This window comes from Aethalodelphis obliquidens, unplaced genomic scaffold (genome assembly GCF_003676395.1).
Source record: "Aethalodelphis obliquidens isolate GAN/ISIS:26980383/991018 unplaced genomic scaffold, ASM367639v1 scaffold64, whole genome shotgun sequence".
Classification (NCBI taxonomy): Eukaryota; Metazoa; Chordata; class Mammalia; order Artiodactyla; family Delphinidae; genus Aethalodelphis; species Aethalodelphis obliquidens.
In genome coordinates, this window is record NW_020838008.1 from 7,667,143 (window position 1) to 7,689,450 (window position 22,308).

The following is a 22,308-nucleotide window of genomic DNA, read 5'->3' on the forward strand; positions in this document are numbered from 1 at the left end:
AAAAAAAAAAAAAAAAAAAAAAAAATTATGCTGCTTTTATAATTACATATTCTGCCTTGGAAAGTATATTTCTGACAGGGGGAAACTTCCATTTTGATGAAACACCAAAAATTAATAAATCCTCCACTTAAATTTTAGATATGTATTTATTGGAAGAATTTTTATAGAATAGTTTTTGGTCTCTATATTCAAACAGTATTTCTCCTCCACTAACCTCATATTTCCAGTGCTGAGGGTTGTAGGTAGTTTGTTTTCTCTGTAGGATCTCTGGTCCTGATGCATTCTCTCTTAATACCAGAGGGCCATCAGAGAATTCCCAGAAGTCATTCCTCTACAGGGATAGCAACCAGTAATGTAACTATCCATGGCAGTGACTGCAAACTACATAAATCTATCCTATTTGATACAAAATAAATGTAATGGCTGCAACTCAACTTCCATTTAGCTGGACCTCAAAATGCCCTCAACAACTCTAGTCACATGAAAACAATAAAAAGAAGTCAGAGTTGAAAGAGAGTAAAATAAAGCTAAAGGATTAAAAATTTTTAAAAAAATTTCAAATACGCAATTCAGTTTAAACACATAACTAGATCCCTTCCAGGCATAAATCCTCCTCTGGGCACTTATGATAATTACTTTTCAATGTAAAGTTTTTATTGAAGATAACTTTCCTTCCCCTCAAATTGTAAGTATATGGGTTTTTGTTTTGTTTTGTTTTTTGTGGGGTTTTTTGCGGTACGCGAGCCTCTCACTGTTGTGGCCTCTCCCGTTGCGGAGCACAGGCTCCGGACGCGCAGGGTCCGGACACGCAGGCTCAGCGGCCATGGCTCACGGGCCCAGCCGCTCCGCGGCATGTGGGATCTTCCCGGACCGGGGCACGAACCCGTGTCCCCTGCATCGGCAGGTGGACTCTCAACCACTGCGCCACCAGGGAAGCCAGTAAGTATATGTTTTGATAAAGTTTTGTGTGTACACACTCTTGTTACTAGTACTCAGATAAAAAAACAGAACATAATCAGTGCCCCAGCAAGCCTCTTGTGCCTCCTCCCATCACTATCCCTCACAGTCCCTATTCTGACTTCTAAAATCACAGATTAGGTTTACCTGGTTTTGAACTTTATATAAATAGAGTCATACAATATGTACTCCTATGTCTGATTTCTTTAGTTCAATATCATTTGTGAAATTCACTTACATTGTTGCATATTGTAGTTCCTTCATTTTCATTGCTGTATAACCTTTAATCGTGTGAATATGCCACAATTTATATACTTGTTCTGTGATTGATAGGCATTTTGGAAGATTCCAGTTGAGTCTATTACTAATAGTGCTGCTGTGAATATTATTTTTTATGTCTTTGTGTGTAGAATGAAGTTCTGATAGTTATACATCTAGAGTGATAATTGCTGGCTCACAGAGTATTGTTGTTCAGCTTCAGAAGATACTGCCAAAAACTTTCCCAAAATGTTGTACTAATTTACACATATCTTGGCTGAAACTTGGTGATATCTGTCTTTTTCATTTTAGACATTCTGTAAGGTTTATTTATAGTAATACCAAAGTGTTATAATTGGCATTTCAGTGATTACCAATGAAGTTTACCAACTTTTCATATGATTATTGGCCTTTTAGATATCCTCTTTTATAAAGTATCTACTTAAGTCTTTTGGCTCTGTTTTCTATTTGTCATTGTCATATATTCATTACAGTGCTTTATATCTTATGGCTATACTTAGATTGGCTGCATCTTTTAAAGAAATATCTAAATGAAATAAGAAGTGTAGACATTTTAAGCGTATGTGTGAAAAGAGTGAAAAGTTATGACTTAGATGGAAAGCAAGTGACTATGTTTAGTACTGTCACCTAGGAGATCATTTGCATTCTCATATCTTTTAAGAACTAGTTTTTTCTCGTTCTTATTTATAACCATTTAAAAAATATAGGTTATAAAAGATTATATATAATGCTCTATAAAGACCTTACTCCAGTTAGAATATTGGGGCTTGTACGCTTTTATTTTCTAAATTCTCAAATGCTTTGAAAGGAGCTTATTGTGAATGTACTTTTTTAAGCAGGAAATAATTCTTTTTTAAATTATGGTCTTTTTACTCTACCCACAAGTCTTAATGGGTTTACTTTATTTGGTCAGATTTGACAGAAATTTTCATCATGATATTTGCAATGTCCATTATGTTTAGAAATTCAGTCAAATTCTAAAACTAAAACACATTCCAGATTTCATTATGAGTTTTCCCTCACACTCTTTATAAGAGCTCTAATATTTGTCCAGTGTATTAGAATGTTTTCTGGCATAGTGCTAACAAAATTAATATTGCCAGAGTGTTAATATTTCTCGTTTCTCACTTTCCTTATGTTTCTCCTTTCTTCTAAATACTTACTCTGCACTACTCAAAAATATTCATTCCGTTAATTAAGTCACTAGACATAATCAAAAGTGAAAGAAGATAATTTAAATACACTTCTCTTAGGGTAGAATAATTCAAACAAGCTCTCCTCTAAAGCACAGTATGAGCAGAGTATGGGAGAAAAAGATATACTTGTTTACAGCCCTGGTTTCCTAAAAACTATGAAAGGAAAAAATTGTCAAGGTTTTGCCATAAATGATGAATCATCAACAATATTGTTATTTTTGTTTTCAAAAATTTAAAATTCACACACAGTCATATCCAAAGATCTCAAAGATAATTTCCAGCTGGATATAATGAAACCCATGCTAAGACTATTAATCAAATTAAAGCCAAGATTCTGGGAATAATTTCTTTTATGCAGAAAGTTGCATTGCTGGTTTCTCCTCTTATATTAATATCAATAGTTTTATACAAAGCAGGAACTTAAAAAAAAAAAAAGAGAGAGAGAGAACAAAGACTACAGATGATGTAAAGATGATTGCAGTTAATTTTTGTCTCCTGTCTGAGCACTGGAAAAAAGACACCTCCTAGAACTGAAAATTGTTAACACTTAGATTACATATTCCTTCTTTTTAAGCTCATCTTTAAGATGGTCAAAAGCAAGAGGCTTTTGTTAATACTGCAGGTTGGATTGTCTTAGGCTTTGAAAATGTGATTTAAATAGAGAAGGAATCATTATGGATGAGCATATTGGATTTTGCAAGTATTTGACTGTTTTGGTACTTCAAGCCTGAATGTTTTCCAACTCTCTGTACCATGGATGCTTCCCACACACTGAAATGTCTTACTGTTGTATTCAGAGTGAAGGAAACCAGGCAAGGAAGTCTATCTTCCAAAGAGAGTCCCTCTGTATATAACATTCATTTAGCTGTCAAAACAGAAAAAGGCTGCCTGACAAATGTCTAAATATCAGAGTGTTCATGTAGGCTCATTGTCTGAGGTTTGTGTTTTAAATTTACATTTAAACATGTTTATTATATTTATTGCTCATATAAAGATTTGCCCATTTTAGTTGTAAATGATGTGTGTACTATTTTTTTGCGGTTATGAAAAGTCATATTTTCTGTGGTAGAGGTGAATTCGCTGTCTTTAGTAGAGTTTTATATATCAGGAGGCAGAAAAATATATGAAAAAGAGTTTTATATTATTTGACTCATCCTTTAGTAAGACTTCATAAAAAATACAAATATGGCACAATATTGTTTCTTTTTTCCAGATTATTATCACAAATAGAACCGTTAAAGGTCTGTCTATCTTCCTGTGCTCCAAATAAAATTAAGTATTGTACTTTTAAGTCTATAAACTTTGCTTGGAATAGAGTTGGGGCTTAAAAGATTTGCTAGAATCTTCTAAAGGCTTCAGGTGCATCAAATTCTGCACATATACAGACTCAGGGAAAAACGTATGATAAGCAAAGTTCGGTTTTGGAGTCCTGTTGTCTCTCTTCCTGTGCCTTTTTCATTTCTCTTCTAGGGTCTCTTCCTTCTGGATGCCCAATAATCCATTCCCATGTTAGTTGCTTTCTTCCTTGAAGGAAAGCTTTATGATTGATCAATTCTTTCAAATAAAGGTATAATGATTTTTTTTTTTTTTTTCCATCTTGAGGATTCCTTGTGCTATTTGGATTTAAATAAAATTTTCTGGAGAATGTGTGCTTAACCCAAAGAAGTACAGTTTTAATGTCTGGATTCTGATGTCCTGTTTGTCTTCTCACTTTATTTTTTTGGCTGGCCAGGTCCCAGGGCCTAGGAAACCTTCCAGAGTGGTCTCTAGCTTTGGAGGCAGGGGGTGCTCCTGAAGAGGAAGGGGCTGTGACTGAGGGAGCCGATGCTGCTCTCTGGATTCCAATGTCCTTCCTTCCTTCTTTCCTTCCTTCCTAAGACAGAGCAAACTGGGCTCTTGTGTGGGCTATAGAGTATAGGTTAAAGGATCTTAGTGAAGGCTAAGTTGAAAGCATTAAACACAAATAAGGCAAGAACTTGATTGGGTGGTGATAGCTCAGGCTCTGAACAAAAAAAGTAATAAAAGAGGGAGGCTTGGAGCTTGTGTACAGTTTTAAGACACAGTTTCCGAGAAGACTTCAAAGACTGGAGTCAAACAGTGAACACTGTAGATAGAGTTCTCTGGTCCCTAGGCTAGTAGCATCTGGAAAGAATCCATTGTTATATTGTCCTAACCAAGTGCTTTAGAGATTGGCAGAATTAAAACAGCACGAAGCTCTCAGTCCTGACCCACATAGTGTGAACAGCTTCTCCTTATAGCTTTTAAAGATCCTGACTGTATTTGGTTCTTCTGGAAATGGAACCTATTTGGGGCACAGGGCAACACTGAGGAGATGCTAAAAAGTTCTCCTAATTTTTCCCATATCTGCCAGAGATGGTCAAGGGACCTAATCAGAGAACCCTTGAAAATCGCAGGTACCTTTCCATTTAAAGTACCTGTTACTGAACGTAAATTCGTGTGCCTGACGCACAGAGAGGCCAAACAAAAATGTCAGTTTGGAGCAGGCAAAGGTTTATTGCAGGGCCATGCAAGGAGATGGGTGTCTCATGCTCAAAATACCCGGAACTCCCCGAAGGGTTTCAGCAAAGCATTTTTAAAAGCCAGGTGAGGGGGGAAGGAGTGTCCCAGGGTATGTGATCGGCTCACACACAATTCTCTGATTGGTTGATGGTGAGGTAACAGGGCAGTTAATATTATCAATCCTTAGAAGCCGGTAGGTCTGGGGGCTCATGATCATCAAGTAGTTAATTTCTTCCATTTGGTGGTGGATTTAGCATCTGTAAAACAACTCAGGAAGTGTGCAGATACTATTACCTACGTACTTCAGAGAGGAGCTACAGCAGACGATATGGGGGAGGTATCTGTCCTGGGAAGGCCTCATAGGGTCCTGCTAGGTTACACATCCATGTTTCCGTGGTGCAACTTACTTATTTATTAGTTCGTTCATTCATTTATACATTGAAGTAAAATTTATTTTACTTGTACCCTAGGAGATGGGATTCAGTGTTCAAGAAGATAAACAAGGTCCCTGCTCTCATAGAAGGATCTGGACAAAGAATGAGTAAGTAATTTATACCACTCAATTCTCACTTTTAATGAAAAGTCCTTATTTCAGCAGGTTTGTTTATTGATAATGAAGGACCTAAGATTTGTGAAAGGGTATATCCAAAATAAGTTATTCATAAATATTCAATAATATCTTATAACTGACAATACTAGATACATCAAAAATTATAGAGGATGCTCAATAAATGCATGCAGCTTTAGAAAGGGTCAAAGGGAATCATCTTTAGATTACCCATCCTTTGTCTAATGCAATCAGATGTAATATTTAGGAATTTGTATCTGTATGTAGGTACCTGAGTTAAGAATCAAGAGTAAAGGAGACAACTTGATGGTTTTATCAATTTGCATTTTTATCAAGACCACTTATTATGTGGAGATTTTATCTTTTCATGTCATTGCATTTAAAAATAAAAGGTTATTGTAAAATCTGGCATCATAAGGCATGTATCAAAGTATCTTCAAGGAAATTCCAAGTCATTTGTGAATCAAAGGCAGGTCTTTTCGTAAGTATGGTGGCAACTTGTGGCAGTATTGAATTTTAATGCAGATTACTTGCCTATCTTATCAGAAAGGTGGGATTCTTTAAGAAAAAGAAAGCTACTCTAAATATCAATACATGACATGATTATGTGATTAGGCCTTAGACACTGACATCTTTAAATCATGTTCTAGCTAGGTAAAGTTAGTTGTTTACTGAGCATACACTATGTTCGTTGTGTGGCAGTGTAATACATAGATGGATAAGATATGAATCATCCACTTAAGAAGGCTTTAACAAGGTTTATATTGGCTCCCTTCATTCCAGATAAGTTGATATAAGTATTCCGACCTTCCACATTACCATACTTGTCGTAGTGCCTTGCTTCTACGACCTTGCTTAGCCAGTATTTTTGATTGAGTGGAAAGTGAGTGTAGGGAGTGATGATACAGTCATAACTTAATGGGCTAGTTCTTCCTCAGGAGGGAGATACTAATATATGCTCTTTGAGACCGATGGAGATGATATACTGTACCCTCAAGCCCTCTACCATTTCAGCCAAGTTTTCATCTCTGGAGGAAGAATTCTAGGACAAGCATAACAGCCTGAATGGTCTCACTGCAGGTTGCTAGATAAAGTGCTTGTGCCATCTCCTCCTCTAATGATTTTTCTGCAGAGGCACCTCCATTGCATCACTGCCAGATGGAAAGTTTACTCGTGGCTCCTCTCCAGTTTGAGCCAGGCCATGCTTCCTCTTAGGGCCATACAGTTCAGGCTAGCTGGTTAATTAACAAGCTCTTAATAAACACCTACTCTGTGTGGAACACTCTGTGCAGTTCTGCTCTCTACCTATACAAAACCTACTCACACATCACAGCTCAGCTCCAGGCTCTGCTCCTTTGCCTCCTCTACTGATTCTAACCTATGTTGATACACCCTGTGGAAACGATCATCTGAACCATTTGGCATTTTAATATTTTTTTATCATTTGATTTTTTATTGATATCTAAGTGTACACTTTAATTTCTAAGCACAACTGTAAGCACAAAGACGTTATTTTTCCATTGTTACTTATTATAGTTGAAGATTGCTTTGTGACTAATTTATTGTTACTTAAAATACTGTTTCCCAAAAGTGTTTCAGGAAATGCTAGTCCTTAAAAAAATTCTGGGAAAAAGGGCAGGTGGTGGTGTGAGACGGTCGAATAAGTTTGTGAAAAGCTGTACACCATTTCTTCCCTCTTGAAAATACATTGAAGACAATTCAAACTTTGCAAATTCATGTGTTAAAGATAAAATTTTAACTCGGTTTTCCCTAAATTTAACCAATTCCTTGTTTAATGAGATCAGATATAATCTTCAGGAATTACGTCTTTATTTAGATATCTGAAGTAAGAATTCACTATTAGAGATAGAAGTTTAAACTTGGTGTGGTTTGTTTTTATGGTGACAGTCAAATACCTTTTACCTTTTTTACCAGTCAAATACCTTTTTTACCTTTTTATATATATAAAATATACCTTATGGGTATATATTCAAACGAAAGCCCCTCCCCTGTCCCTTTACTGAACACCATTTAACATCCCTCAAAACCAGCACTCTACTGAATAATTTTTGCGAAATACATTTTTCCATTGTAGGCAATAGTTACGGCTAGTGGTATAATCAAAGTAGATGCTACATCTGAGAGGTAGCATCTGTTTGGCTCGTGGCTGTGGTGAGGAATATCCTAGATGTCCAGAAACTTTGTACAGGCAGGGGTTAAGTTCTCTTACTTAACCTTTGAAGCTGTGATATAAGTGATACAAGAAAAACAGGTGTAACATCTATCACCCCAGTGGCAGTCAAGGTCCATTCAGTTGATCAGATTATCTCTGTCACTAAATAGAGAAGGACTGTCATTTGGTCAAAACTGTCAAGCTCAGCTCCCATGCTAGAGTCTTCCAATAAGCTCAGGAGACATTAAACCAGACAGTTTCCTTGTCATCAGACTTGAAACTACAAGGAGGTCCATAGCATTATTTAGTTGCACAGGGTACATTTTATGAAATACTGTGCCTGAAAAGTCAGAAGGAGGAAAATCACTCCAACAGAAGTAGTGTTTCTATGTTTTCTCACATAGGAAGTGGTGTTTTCTAAGTTTTCAGATAAATGGCCACAGAGTTTAGGAAAATGTTCAGGAATTGATGCTATGTCTTGTTTTTGGCAATGTCAATTAGAGATGTTTGCCAGGTTTCTCCATTGTAAAATTTCAAATTTTTCTTTTGAAAGTAGTAAATATGTCGTAAGAGATACTTTGAGACTATGCAAATATTTTGTTTCTCATCATACTTTGACCCAGTAATTTTAGCATTAGTTGATGACTCCTGCCTACAGTACCTATTACTAAAATGTTCACCAAATGGCAAATTGCTATCATTCCTCCTACATTTATTAATTGCAATCCTAGTATAAGGAAGAGCTACCCCTTTTACCCCATTTATTTGTTTATGTATTTAATTACTTACTTATATCACTATAGACTCATGGAGATTTATTTTATTTGATGTGCTATTATCCATTGCTTGTTACTGTTTAGTTTTTTTCCTTAACTTGTCTCAGCTTCAGCTTTTGGAAACATCTTTAAGTTGGCTTTTGTGACCCTCATCCTTTTTTTGTTTTAACACTTCCTTATTTTTCAGAACTCTAAGATATTCCAAGCTCATCTTGTACTTCCTCAGTAATTTCCCAGCCCTAGAATCAGTAATTTTTCAAGTGTTTTTGTTTCTTTTGGGGAATTGTTTATAGAAACCAAGATCTAGGCATAGAGTGTTCTCATTGCTACTGGGACGTCATTGCTGTTATGCCATCTCAGTGAATACAGCTAGAAAATATTTGTATGTATAGTAACCCTTGTATATATACATCTACATCTATTTCCTAACAATTCACATTATTTCTAATAAAATCCATCAGTTCCAACTGATATTTCCAATTCCAATCTAACATCACCTTGTTCATTCTAGCCTTCTCCTTTCCTTATTTGTAACTCCTTTCTCTGGTAGTGAGAAATCTGTGTCTCATTATCCACAATCCATTACTATCGGATACACTGACATACGATAGTCACAGAATTGCTAATTCATACTCCAGTGAAATCAAATTTACCAACTGAAGCATTATATTTGTGTATAGTTCTTTTTTTCTTTAGGCTTATAGTATCTTGTGAAAATACTTTTTTTTTTTTTTATGGAGTTATTTAGTCTATTTTTCTCTGACCCCTGCAGTGGGACTATTTATTCATTTGTAATAGGATTAGGTTTATTTGTTATTTTTGTATTCCATTTTCAGTCCTTCCCCTATATCCAGTTTGAATTTAATTATTTATTGCTTCTGTTTATAAAATATTGCTATGATTCTAAGATGCAGAACTATACATACAGGTACACTCAAAGAAGTTTCTCTTCCTCTCCTTCTTTTCTGATCCACTCCCGTTCTCATTCCCCCATCCTTTCCACTCTATTCCCACCACCCCAGAGGTAACCCATCTCATTTGTTTCTGAATTTTTTTACCTGAATTACTTTTTCCACTAATGAGCAGATATATTGATATTTTCTTACTTGTCTTTCTTTATGAAAGGCTGTATGCTATATTCTTTTGTACTTGCCTTTTGCACTTAGAAATCCAACCTGAAAATTACTCCATGTCAGTAATAGAGATCTTCCTCATTCATTCTTACAGCTGTATATGGAGCACCTAACATTTTTAAGGGTCTGTACATACAAACTGATGAGAATGACCAATTGTATTCATTGATTGTGATGACTACTTATATTCAAATCAAAATAAAATACCCCATGACTTGCCGCCTGAAGTTTTATCTCATCCCTGGCTTCATGAGTCAGAAAACTTACAAATGTCTAACTTAGTTTCATGCACATGCTCTGGCTGGTGCTTCTCACTCTCTTCCTTCCCGTTTCTTCTTGCTCAAGTTGGCTTTTGCTTCATCTTGTGGTCTCATGTTTGAAATGAGTCATTAGTTTCTGGTTCTCCCATTCTCTGTCTTGCCTCCAGGCACCGTACATCAATATGGGTTCTACCTTGGCAACACCACAGCTCCTGGCCTGTGTGTCAGTTTCACTGTAAACTCCCCTGGTCATGGTGGTCTTGCTTTTATAACCAGACCTAGTCTAGCTGAGTCTAATCCAGCTAACTCTACTGCAGATTTTTCTTTCGTCTCTGACTTCTCTGCGGCCCTCACTCACTCTTAGGCAAAATACCTGGGATACTGTCCAATTTGCAGAATGAGGCTTGGCTTTAAATTTTAGCACTTTTTTTTTTTGAAAGAGGCTTACGTCTTTTTACTATATCTTTGCAATGCGTTTACTCTATTCATTTAGGACACTGTTAAACAGTTCCCTCATGAAATTCATCCATTATGGTAAATGTTTTCACTTCATGGAAACCTACTGAAATGGAAAGTATTTTGAAAATAAATGAAACCTATTTTTGAAGACTATGCATGACCAGATTTAGCAAATGTTGATAGCTTGGAAATTCCTGATACTTTAAAGGAAGAGGGGAAAAAAAAGACAGTTCTGTGCTAGAAAGTTTTTAGCCTGCACATGTAACTTTATTTTTATAGATGTAGTGATTAAAATCTTGATTAATTATTCCAGGAAGTCTAACTCATAAAAAACAAACTTTCCGATTATCCAAATAAGTGCACACACAAATCAAAATGCAGGAATGCTATCTCTCTGTTTAACTCTCTTCTCACTAAAATGTTATGAGATTCTGTTCATTCCCTTTTTCTGTTGATACACATAACAGTTTAGACATCTGGATTTGAGCTATATGAAAAGCAGGGGACAGCCATTAGAAGGAATAAGTAGAAAACATGTGCAGTGAATATTTGTGATAAAACAAGCCATTTCATTATCCACATGCAGTTGGAGACTTTTTTCTACTTTGGCAGAAATCAATTTAACTCTCACATCAATAGAACATCTCCTAGATGAACCCCTGAGGTGGGTTTATAAAGGGTATCTGATTTTTTCATTAATGCAAAGCTATTAAAGCCATAAATAGGGCTTAACAGCATTCAACATTCATTGCAGAAGGGCTCCTCTAGCAAAGTTGTATACAGAGAAAAATAACAATTTCCTATAAATTCTGGCATTTAAAGGTGGGAAGTGATCTGAAAATTGTAAGATGGAAATGTAGGTTCTAAGGATGAAAATAGGACAATAATGGTCAGATCTGAAGAATTCACTTTTTTTTCCAGATCAGGTTTAATTTTGCTTATACTATAAATGGATACACACACTTGATACTCTAAAAATACACTGTGTATATTTACTTGCCACAGATGTCTGATGAATCACTGTACAATATGTTTGAGATAGGTGAAAATGATTTGAACATCTAATGGAATAGCAACTAAATATAGTACTTTAAAATAAATTACAGAGGTTAAACATCCTGAGACATTTTAAGGTTACCTCTCCCTAATTGATAAACAGGGTATTCATTTGTCTTTTTTCTCTGCATTTCTCATTTTTTGAGATCAGATAGCTTGTTCTACCAAATAGTTTCTGAGATATCCCATCTTCTTTCTAAATGCTCCTTTTTTTTTTTTGAGACAAAGAGTTAAGAGTAGTAACAGGTTAGTGTGAAATGTGTAGGTTAACATATTAACTAACTAATAAAACCTAGACGTTATGTTAGGTGTTGGAAATATAATAGTAAAAAAATATGGGCCTTGCCCTCACAGAGCCTATAGCCTATTATAGTCCAAGTAAGAACATATATATGTGTGTGTGTGTGTGTGTGTGTGTGTGTGTGTGTGTGTATATATATATATATATATATATGCAGGTTGTTAAAGAGCTATGAGGGGCAGCAGTAGGATGCCAAGAAGATAACGAGTGGGTGAAGTCATCAACTCCCATAGGTAGGTAGTCATGAAAGAATTCCCTCCTGAAGTTTGAAGAGAAAACCATATGAAAGCTAGCAGAAGAATACTCTAGATAGAGAAAGGAGCTTGTCATGTCCAGGGATCTGAAAAGAGGCCAATGTAGCTAGAGTACAGTGCAGAGAAGTTCAGATAGGAAACAAAAAAATGGAAGTTGAGAAATCGGAGTTTTCAGTGACGAAGCTGTATGGCAAAAGCAGATGGCATCTGGAGGGATGGGGATTTGTAGTCAGAGGTAGAAAGAGGAAAGTTTACACTTTCAGATGTATAGCAGCTCTAGATGATTGCAAAGTTTGCAGTGCTACCTAGCAGACCTGGGGGATGAAGTAGAAACATTTTGAGAGTTATAGAATGAAAAGATGTCAAGGAATGTTAAGAGAAGGCTGTTAAGGGGTCCTCATGGTCTTTGAGACCAGGCTAAGTATTATAGAAAGCAAGACTCTTTTAACATATGGGAAGTATACATTTTGTTATTATGCTAAATTCAAATCTCTATGATTAGAACATTTTTACGAGTTTTTAAATGGGCAAAACTTATTCAAAACATTAAGGATGTTCAGTTTTCTTCACGTACATATGGGATAGTGAGAAATTTGTTGTACTTTGACTGAAACTGTCATTTTTACATTCAGCAACCAACTGTCTGTATTGTATCAGAAACAAATAATCCAGTCATTAAAATAATCAGAGGCAGTGATTCTCAAACTTGCCTAGTGTAAGGATCACCTAGGATGCTTGTGAAAAGTGAAAACTCCTGGGTCTCATCCCAAATTTACTGACTCACAATCTTCTGGAACAGTGTTTGAAATTTTTCATTTTTAATAAGCACCGTAAATAATTCTTAAGATCAAAAAAGACTGGGAAAAGCTGCTGTAGTGGAAATACAACATACTATGCATGAGGAAATACGAATTCTAGGCCCATTTCTCTGCTAACCAGCTTTTGATCCAATTACTTAATCTTTCTTGGTCCTCAGTTTCCTTTTCTACAAAATAATTATTTTGAGGGTCATCCATAAAAATTTCCTAGCATCAGCACTTCCATCTATGGTCTGTATAGGAAATTTTCCATATACAGTAAGTTAATAGTTTAAGTCTTGTGACTTCAGGGAACATTTAAGAAAACAGCAAATTACAAGTGATTTGCTGAAGACTCCATGAAATTAATAAGAAGGCATTTTTCTTATTTTCTGGTATTTTTAAGGACTGGCCACCTTACCATATCTTTGTGGAAATAATCTAAGAGATTTTCTGGCTCTCTTCTTTTGAATCTCCTTAAAAGTTTTCATTGAAATAGCTTATCGAAAGAAAAAACAACTCAGTAAAAATAACAGTCTTAAACCCAAAATATATTTATTAAAATAACTATTCTTATAGTCAAAGGAAACCATGACAGACAGCAAAAGAAATATAATTTTTAACAATAATGTTTTATATTAAAACATGTTTTAGATTTAAAAGGCGTGTGTACCACTAGTAATATAATATAGCTCCTTAGATATCTAGTACAGTGTTTTTAAAGCTGTGGGTTGCAGTGTATTAGTGGATAGGAACCAAAAATGTTTTTGCAGATTAAATTGAACACAATAAAAATATCAAACACATATAGTAGGTTAAGTATTATTTTGTGAACGTTCTTCTTCAGGTATATACTCATATATATAGACATATTTTTGTATATATGCATATCTATAAACACATGAGATTTTATACAAAATGAATTTCTCGCTGTGTCATACATGTATAATATGCATTATTTACTGCTATATTACAAATAATTATGAGTTTGGGATATTAAGTTAGACCTGTGAATACTGTGCCTGAAAACATGAGGGAAAAAGTATATCTCAGGCTCCTGTGAAATATGAGCACGAACTCAGTGAGCTCTGACTTACATCTCATTTCTAAGTACTCACTCCACACAGTTAGTGTTCTGTCTCCAGATATCCAGGTACGAAGGCCCAATAACATTGGTGCTTGGCACCAGAATCTAAATGAAGCACAGTGTTATAAGGGAAAGTCAACCCTGTTCAAAATCATACTCAACGCTCTTTACTACCTACCTCCCAGGTAGATTGAAATGTCAGTGTCCATTATTTGCTGTAAACTTCTTGAGATCAGAGACCCTGGCTTCTGTTCAAGACAAAATCAGTTTATTTTCATCGGTATGGGGAAAACCTGAGGATTTCAACTGGATTTACTAATTTTCTTTCAATAAGTAGTTATATTTTAAAAAGAAGAATTGACTGTAGCTCCTTAATTTGGCATTTACAAGTGTTTATGAATTTGAGGAATATATTTAGATGAAAAACGATTTGGCTTCCTTGCATGTCTTTTCCCTGAACCTGATACATACAGCCCTATGTCAGGTCCAGAACACATGACAAAAAAGCAAGTTGTTGGGCCTCCAGTGACAACATGGAATTTGAAGTTCTAAGAACTAGATGTTCATTGAAAAATTGAACTGCAACATGCCAGGCTCAGAGAGTGACGTTTTCATAAATTAATGCTATCAGAAGCTGCTGGAATTTTCACAATTGTCTTATTTGAAACCAGCAGACATTTCAGTAGAGGTCATGCTGATTATGCTGGGGGTAAATCTGAAGACTTCCAATGCATGTAAGAATTTTATCTGAATACATAGTGATAAAACTCAAATATAGATATATATTTATGCTTAAGAAAAACCCTATATTTGTATGCTTAGTCCCTCTTCAGTTGCTCTAAAATATGTTTCTCTTTTTATGTACTTAAACTTACATATCGCTTTTGGTAGTTTTTATCTAGAAGTAACAAAAATCTTAAACTATAAGTTTCAGTTTGATGGACATAGATTTGAATTGCAACTAGACAATGGAATAAGAAATGATAAAACTACAGTGAGGAAGTGACAGAGGCTAACAGAAAGAGAAGGAGAACTAATTTTCCACTTACTTTGACTATGTAATAATTTCTGAACAGTTCAAACCTGGGTGAACCCTGAACACAGGAATTGATTGGGAATTATTAAATATTTATTTCACGTTTTTCATTTGCCATTAGGTCATTGGGTATAGGTCATACATGAAGAATATTCTGAAACCGTAATAAGGATTATGATTCTAAATATTCTATTAAACATTTCGTTATGTTAAAAAAAATATATGGGAAACCAGGACAACTCCTCTGAGACATGCGATGAAGCCTCTAAGTGGGAAATCAGAATTGGAAATCTTAATATGCCTGTAATTTTTCTAACCATGTCTTTATCTACCGGAACTCATATTATCTCACTTAACTCACTTCCCTCCCCTTTAAACCTTTGCAAGATGGGTTTTAAAGGAAGTGATCAATTCCAGTTCATCATCCCTGAACGGAGCTGAAGTTTCACTGGCAAGAAGGAGTTAGGGTGGTAGTTTCCAGCCTTTCTAGCAGCAAACCTACTGCCCATTTCCCTGAAATACAAAACAATAATGGGAACAAGAAGTTAGAATTTTACTTACTGACAGTGTAAGATTCCGCGGGAGCAGAGATCAGTGTCTGCTGACCTGCCAGAGGACAGACTGCCTGTGGGTTGCTCCCATCCCTGCCCCATTCCTGGCCAGGGAGCCTCAGAGTGGTTGCCACAAGGACCCTCAGCCCTGCTGGAGGCCATGAACGCGTCTTTCACTTTCTTAGGGAGTAGCACTGTCTGTACACTAAAATAGAAAACAACAGACAGAGATGATAACCATCACACTGTCACAAAGTAATTTAAATTAAATTTAAAAATACACAAACAAATCAGACAGCACATTCCCTGGGAATGGAATGTGAAGCACATTTGCACTCGCAGATACTCCCCATTTAGTCCTGTTAGCAAGTAGGTCTGTCCTAGCCTTCATTCTATGGACTTCAATTACTATATTTTTCTAAATATGAATAATCTTTTTCCTTAAGTCATATTCTGATGGCTAGCTCTGTTTTGACACCCCTTCGTCTCATCTCTAGACAGATGCCTCTCGCTTGTGAGGTGGTGGAAAAAAAATGTTTTTTCAAGTCAGTGCTGTTAAAGCAGACAGTGCTCCTCTTGCACCCTCCCCTGAAACCTCTAAATCTCTAAGCAACAGTAGGCTCAGCTGACAGTCCTGAGCTGAGATGTTTAAGAGGATTTTAGAAGAGATTTGGCTTTTGTTTGTTGTTTGTTGATATCTGGAATAACGGGAGAGTATTATTTCTAGTCTTTCAAACAAAAGGTTTCAGAGCTTGCTTTGAGAGTAGGTCTGGTGATTGGGATGCTTCCATCTCATCCCACTCATTGGATCATCACTAATGTTACACTGCAGAGCTGGCCAAATGGTGGTATATTTCTCAGTAGCAAGTAAATAAAGGGAAGTAAATGACCAATAATTTATTCTACACTGTTATAAGTAACTGAAATGACCTAGAAGAAACGAATGTGTCTCTATTATTACCACATGCTGTAAAAAGATAAAAGTATATGGAAATAATGATTTTCAATTGCATAAAGAAAAATGTATATATCAATGCCTTTATATTTCATATATGTATAACATTTCATCCATTGAAAAACAGTAATGGACCCAAAACTTAACGTGTCATGTGGGTCATGAGATAGTTCATGAGATTATGGATCTGAGGGAATATATTCAGTGATTTGTCCAAAGTTAGCTAGAATTAACAGCACAAGCAAAGAGGTATTGTTACCTCTTTCACTTAGCTACAGCTAAAATACTGAGTAATAACACTCAAACAGTTTAGGGGTATCCAAACAGTGTTGTCCTTGAAAGGTAAGAACTAGCCTCTACTCTTTGCTTTCTTAATAGCTTGTGGAAGAAGTTGAAATTAGATCTTCCACACTTTAGTAAGGGAGCACTGCGTTGAGAAAGTTTTAAAGATTGAATCCAAATTCAACCTTAGCAAGGAAGAAAGTGGGATTAGTGATATCTGCATAGGTACTGAAGGGGGAGGGAGTACTAGCCCTTGTGTCACTTACTTGCCATCTCTTACTGCCATATTATTGCCAACACATTGCTTATCCATTTCATCATTCAGCTATCTATCCATCTACTTTAAAATGGCATATTGAACTTCAACTATATGAACTTCTGGGCTATATCCTAGGAAATTAGAATCTATGTTCTAGCCAAAATACACTCTAGAAAAATTAAAACCTAATATTACGCAGGACCAGCCTGTAATTTCCTTTCTACTCTGTGTGGCCACTATTTCAGATGCATGCTTTTCAGATATCCTCTTTTCACTCCATTATTCTCTTTTGAGGTGCACAGTCTTCTCCCACTTCTTATTCTTTGCTTCTCCACAATCTCATGCAAATACTTTTCTCTCAGTCTGTAAATAATTACTCGTGAGCTCTTTGATGTAGTTTCCATTTAACTAAAAAGTGGTGACTGGGTGTTGGTATCTGCTCAGTGTCCTCAGGGATGCTGAGGTAATTAACTCCACCTACTACACTGGCCGCATTTTTGCCTATTACTAAGGCCTCAGTGTTTTTTGTTTTTCTGTTGTTGTTGTTTTAGTATTTTCTAGCTGCTTCCTCATCAATTGCCTGTTGGTCAAACTTCCCCTTTAACTTACTGCTGTCTCAGGTTTCATCATGGGGAGAATCTAATGATACAGGATATGATTAGAAATGTAGACAATTTTTTTTTAATTCTCTTATTCTTTCTTTCTTTCTCCTGTCTTTTTTTTTGTTTGTTTTTTTGCTTAAGATTGAAGTTGCTTTGGGACTAGAAAAACATCATGTAGAATCAGTTCCCTAAACTCAAAAAGGTTTTAAAGTGCTTAGTCAACACTATAGTATTTTCTCCCAAGTCTTGTTTCATTGTAGCCTAAATTCTACTGATTAGGTGGATTGTTGTTTCTTCTTGGTGAATCTCTCTAAATCTGGATACTTCCTGCAGATATGATCAAACTAAGCCACTGTTTATCACTATTTGAACGCCAATGTCCTCTTATTTTCCTAATATTTGAAAAATTAGCCTTGGTAAAAATAAATTCAGTAGTAACTTCATTTTTAATAATCAAGAATTTGTATAAGTTAACAGCTGAAAAAGAACTGTTGGTCACCTCTGGATTCATTTTTTATTCAACAAATATTTATTGAGCACCTATATTATCCTAGATAGTATAAAATGATAAACAAATCTGATATGGGCTCTATTTCTTTGTATCTTACAGACTGGCAGAATAGATAAACAAAATGTAGTATTAAAATGGAACTTACAGATTAGTGGAAAATTTAATAAAATATAGTCAAGGCTAATTGTCAACATTCTGAAGTAAGTGAATAGAGCAAAGGGATAGACAGCAAAGATGGTTGTCATCTAGGAAAACCTTGATGGAAAGAATATTTAACTTGAGATCTAAATGATTTTTTTAATCATGACAAGTCACACAGAGCAGAGGTAGAATACATTCCAATTAGATAGAAATGAATGTTCAAAATCCCTAAAGCAGGAAACAGTTTGACAAGCTCCAAGAATTAAAGAGGCCAGCATGGCTAGAGTGTAGCAGAAAAGTAGGTAATAAAAATAGATGAGTCTTAAGAAGTACACAGGAGCCAGGGATTATCAGAAAATTGTAGGCTATGATAAGAGTTTTAGATTTTATTGGAAGCGTAATGGGACACCACTGTAGGGTTTTATGCAGAGAAACAGCATGCTCATATTCATGCTTGCAAAAAGTCACACTGGTGGGCTTCCCTGGTGGCGCAGTGGTTGAGAGTCCGCCTGCCGATGCAGAGGACACGGGTTCGTGCCCCGGTCCGGGAAGATCCCACATGCCGCGGAGCGGCTGGGCCCGTAAGCCATGGCCGCTGAGCCTGCGTGTCTGGAGCCTGTGCTCCGCAACAGGAGAGGCCACAGCAGTGAGAGGCCCGTGTACCGCAAAACAAAACCAAAAACAGAAAGTCACACTGGTGGCTCTGTGCAGAAGGGATTTGATAGGGTAAATATTGAGACCAGCAAAGGAGTTGCAGCAGGCCAGATGATAGAGGGTAGTGCTTTGGACTAATCTGTGGTCAGAGGAGATGCTGAGAAAAACCAAGATTCTTTAGAGGAAGAAATGAACAACTGGAGATGGATCTAGTACCAGGGGTGGGAATGATAGGGAAGAAGAAGGAATCAAAGAAGACAGCTGGCTTAAACCACAAGATGGATGGTGGGACTAATTACTGAGATGGAGAAGTCTGGGAGCAAAACAGGTTAGGAGAGCAGGGCAGTGTAAGAGTTCCATTTTGAAAATATTGTTGGACACACCTGTGAGATAGTCAAGAAAACGTGTCAGGTGAGAATCAATGTATGAAGCTGGAACTCAGAAGCTGGAACTCAGAGTAGAATTTGGGGGTTGAGAGATAAATTTGGAAAGCACTAGCACAGAAAAAAAATAATGTTATTGGATTGGATGAAATATTTAATGAAAACATAGAGAAGAAGAAAGGATATAGGAATCTAGCATAATCTGAGGGCTTGTAAGTTTAGAGTTTACAACTGTTATGGCAATACATGTTCAAGTTCCTACAATGTGCTAGGCACTTTATATATTTTAAGTTTTTAAAATACTGGTTCATAGTTGAATTTATTAAATACTACTTGATTGAATGAATGTACAGCCTTCACTAGAACAAATATCTCTTTGAAATATGGTAGAACTTGTCCTCATCTCAGCTGACGTGCCAAAACTAGACATTGATTATAGGTGCATACCTGTCTGAGAGGCTAAACCATATCGAGAACCTTCATCAAGGGATTTGAACTGGGAAACTGATTCACTGTCCTGTATATAAGAGGGCAGCATGATCAGAGAGAAGACTGGGGATATGAACATCTTGAAAGAGTCTAACAGAGAGTGTTTTCCTGAGGTTCCCGCTCCCTACATATTCTAAGTAAAAGTTCCTCAGAAGAGCCACAGCTAGATCCTGTGAGTAGTCCACAGAATGGAAACTGACGTTCAGCCTGAAGCAGAATACTCTAACTGCAGAAACTGATATTCTTAGTGTATGCTTCGACAGGTGGAGTGTAGTGAGACGCTTGGTGTTTGTGGGACACTGTTGCCTGGATAAATCTTAAAGGTTAAGGGTTAGCTGAAGATGACTTCAGGAGGGTGGGTGAGGAGGTAAAGCATGGAAGAGAATAAACATCAATTTCACCCTCCTTTTCCATTAAGGCTGGTTAATTCCAATCTGGGGGGGAATGGGTAGTGACAGTGCTGTGAGGAGATGAGAAACAGGGAATTGGATGAGCGTTTTAAGTTTTGAATTATATTGCAGTGGACTTTTAATATCTGAAAATGAGGACTGTTCATTAATATTCAGAAGTAGTTGTAAATTAATGGTTCTTTTCGAGATATTATATAAGGGAAGGGAAGGAAGAGTGACAGAGTGGGTTTGAGGGGCAGTGGTAAAAGAAAAAATAAATTACTTGGTTTTTTGCACCCTTCTGAAGATAGCTGGTAGGTAACTTAGTTCTAATTAGAAATCATTCCCAGACTCCTGTTACTACCTTCAGTGATGCGTACGTAGCTGGAGAACTCAGATTGAGCCAGAATCACTATTTTAGATACGTATGCTTAAGAATAAGAGGGCCCTATCTGTTCAGGGTTGATTTAAAAATACAAAACACCAAGACCGGGCGTGCTGTGGTGGAGCCAGGGCCGGGGCAGGAGCCGGATCGGGACCATGGGCGCTCCGCACCTCGCCTGCATCCGCGGTCCCTCGCCTCCAGCCCGCTCCGGCCCCGGCCCCCGCACTCCTGCGGCCAGATTCCTGCCGGAACTGGAGCTCCCAGGATGCCCCTTCCCCGGCCGTGGTGAGCCCGCTGGTCTCCAGGACGTGTTCCTGATTTGAGGTGAGACCATGAAGAGAAGATAAAACAAATAATAATGCTTTTCTGCAGTCGCTTCGTGCTGCGCTGCTGGCCTTCGTGAGCCTCAGCCTCCAGTTCTGAACTAGCACTGCCAATCACATAGGAGGTGTCTCAGGAATGTTTAAGTGAATGAATGAATCTACACCTGCTCTGGAAAGCAGGCCGACCCTAATTCCCTATCCTTCTAGTGCTGTGTACTTGAAGCCGAGAAAATACCTGTGCAATGCCAGCAGTTGTGTTTTTGCTGCCACCTACCTGACCTCCACCTCCCACCTCACCCCGATGGGTGGGAGACAAGGGCTTGGCCCCCATCACCGCCTGGGACACCTCTGTGAGGAGGTGGCGTTGCTGTCACTGTCTGCCTGATGGAAGGAAAGGCAGGTGGCTGCGAGAGCAGGATGTTCTCAGTGTGCTGGGGGACGTGGGAAAGACTTGGCATTTGGAATAAGTGGTTTGAAGGGAAGAGGCTTTGAACAAGTTTCTCTGCTTCCCCTCCAATTTGTGACACATTCCATGCACACATCTACTGCATATGACAGGCACTTCTAATAGTAAAGAGAATTAAAAATACTCACTTTATCCTAACAGAATAGAGAAAGAGGTCAAGAGAAGATACTTGTTTAAAGATACTCCAGATAGTTAATGAAGTGTTAAAAAAAAAAAAAAAAGAATATTTTCCAGAAAGTGTGTTAGGACTGTCATTCATTTAATTGTTTATAACTTTTCATTAAAAACTTTCCATCCTGTCACTGGAGAGGTAGGATGTTACAATCAACCTTGATTGTTATTCTGAGACCCTGACAGGTTCTGAGACGTGAATGTGGGTTACTTGTGTTTGCTGCGTTTCTCTTGCATGAGGTGGTTTCCGCATCACTCAGTTGGCCTGTGTGTTTCGCTTATATAACTCTTCTGAAAGTACCTTCTGTTTTAGGAGAGCCACTTTTCAGCCGTACTGTTTTTACGGAAAATTTTGCAGGGTAAATTGACCTGCCTGGGTCTGAGGTCTTTATTCTTGAATACGTTGAAGTTCGGGAAGATATTAAGATATGAACGTTCTTACTGCTCTTCTGTGTCTAGGTAAACTGTAACGTTGGAATTTAATAATTCCTGTGAAAATCGAGTTAAATGGCTTTAGTTTTTAATTGCTTTATTGGTTGCTAATTATTATGGTGTAAGAAACTGGACTAATTCATAATACAAAGGTGTCTGCTTAAGTAACACTTATATTTTCATCCTTACCCTAAAATATATGGCCTTTTTTTCTTAAAATAAAATAAAATAAACAAAACAAACAAAAAACTCTTTCATTGGCATGAAATCAAACATAGAGAAAATGCTGGAAATATGCAGAGTGATCTCTTGCATTTTCTTTTCCAATATCAATTTCACCATGGCTTTCTGAAGATTGAGACCAATAATTAGAGTAAGAAGTGGGGTATACTGATTGTCCCAGTGCTGTCCAATAGACCTTTCTGTGATAATGGAAATGCTCTATATCTGTTCAATCCATCAT

The 22,308-nt window shown here is 36.9% G+C and overlaps 1 long non-coding RNA gene across 1 annotated transcript in view; it reads left to right on the forward strand.

The window, feature by feature from the left end:
• LOC113610601 (uncharacterized) overlaps positions 1-22,308 on the forward strand; it is a 168,625-nt gene that overhangs the window by 23,268 nt on the left and 123,049 nt on the right. Inside the window, exon 2 of the long non-coding RNA XR_003429142.1 lies at positions 5,423-5,493. This is a non-coding gene — a long non-coding RNA (uncharacterized LOC113610601). The remainder of the gene's footprint in view (positions 1-5,422; positions 5,494-22,308) is intronic.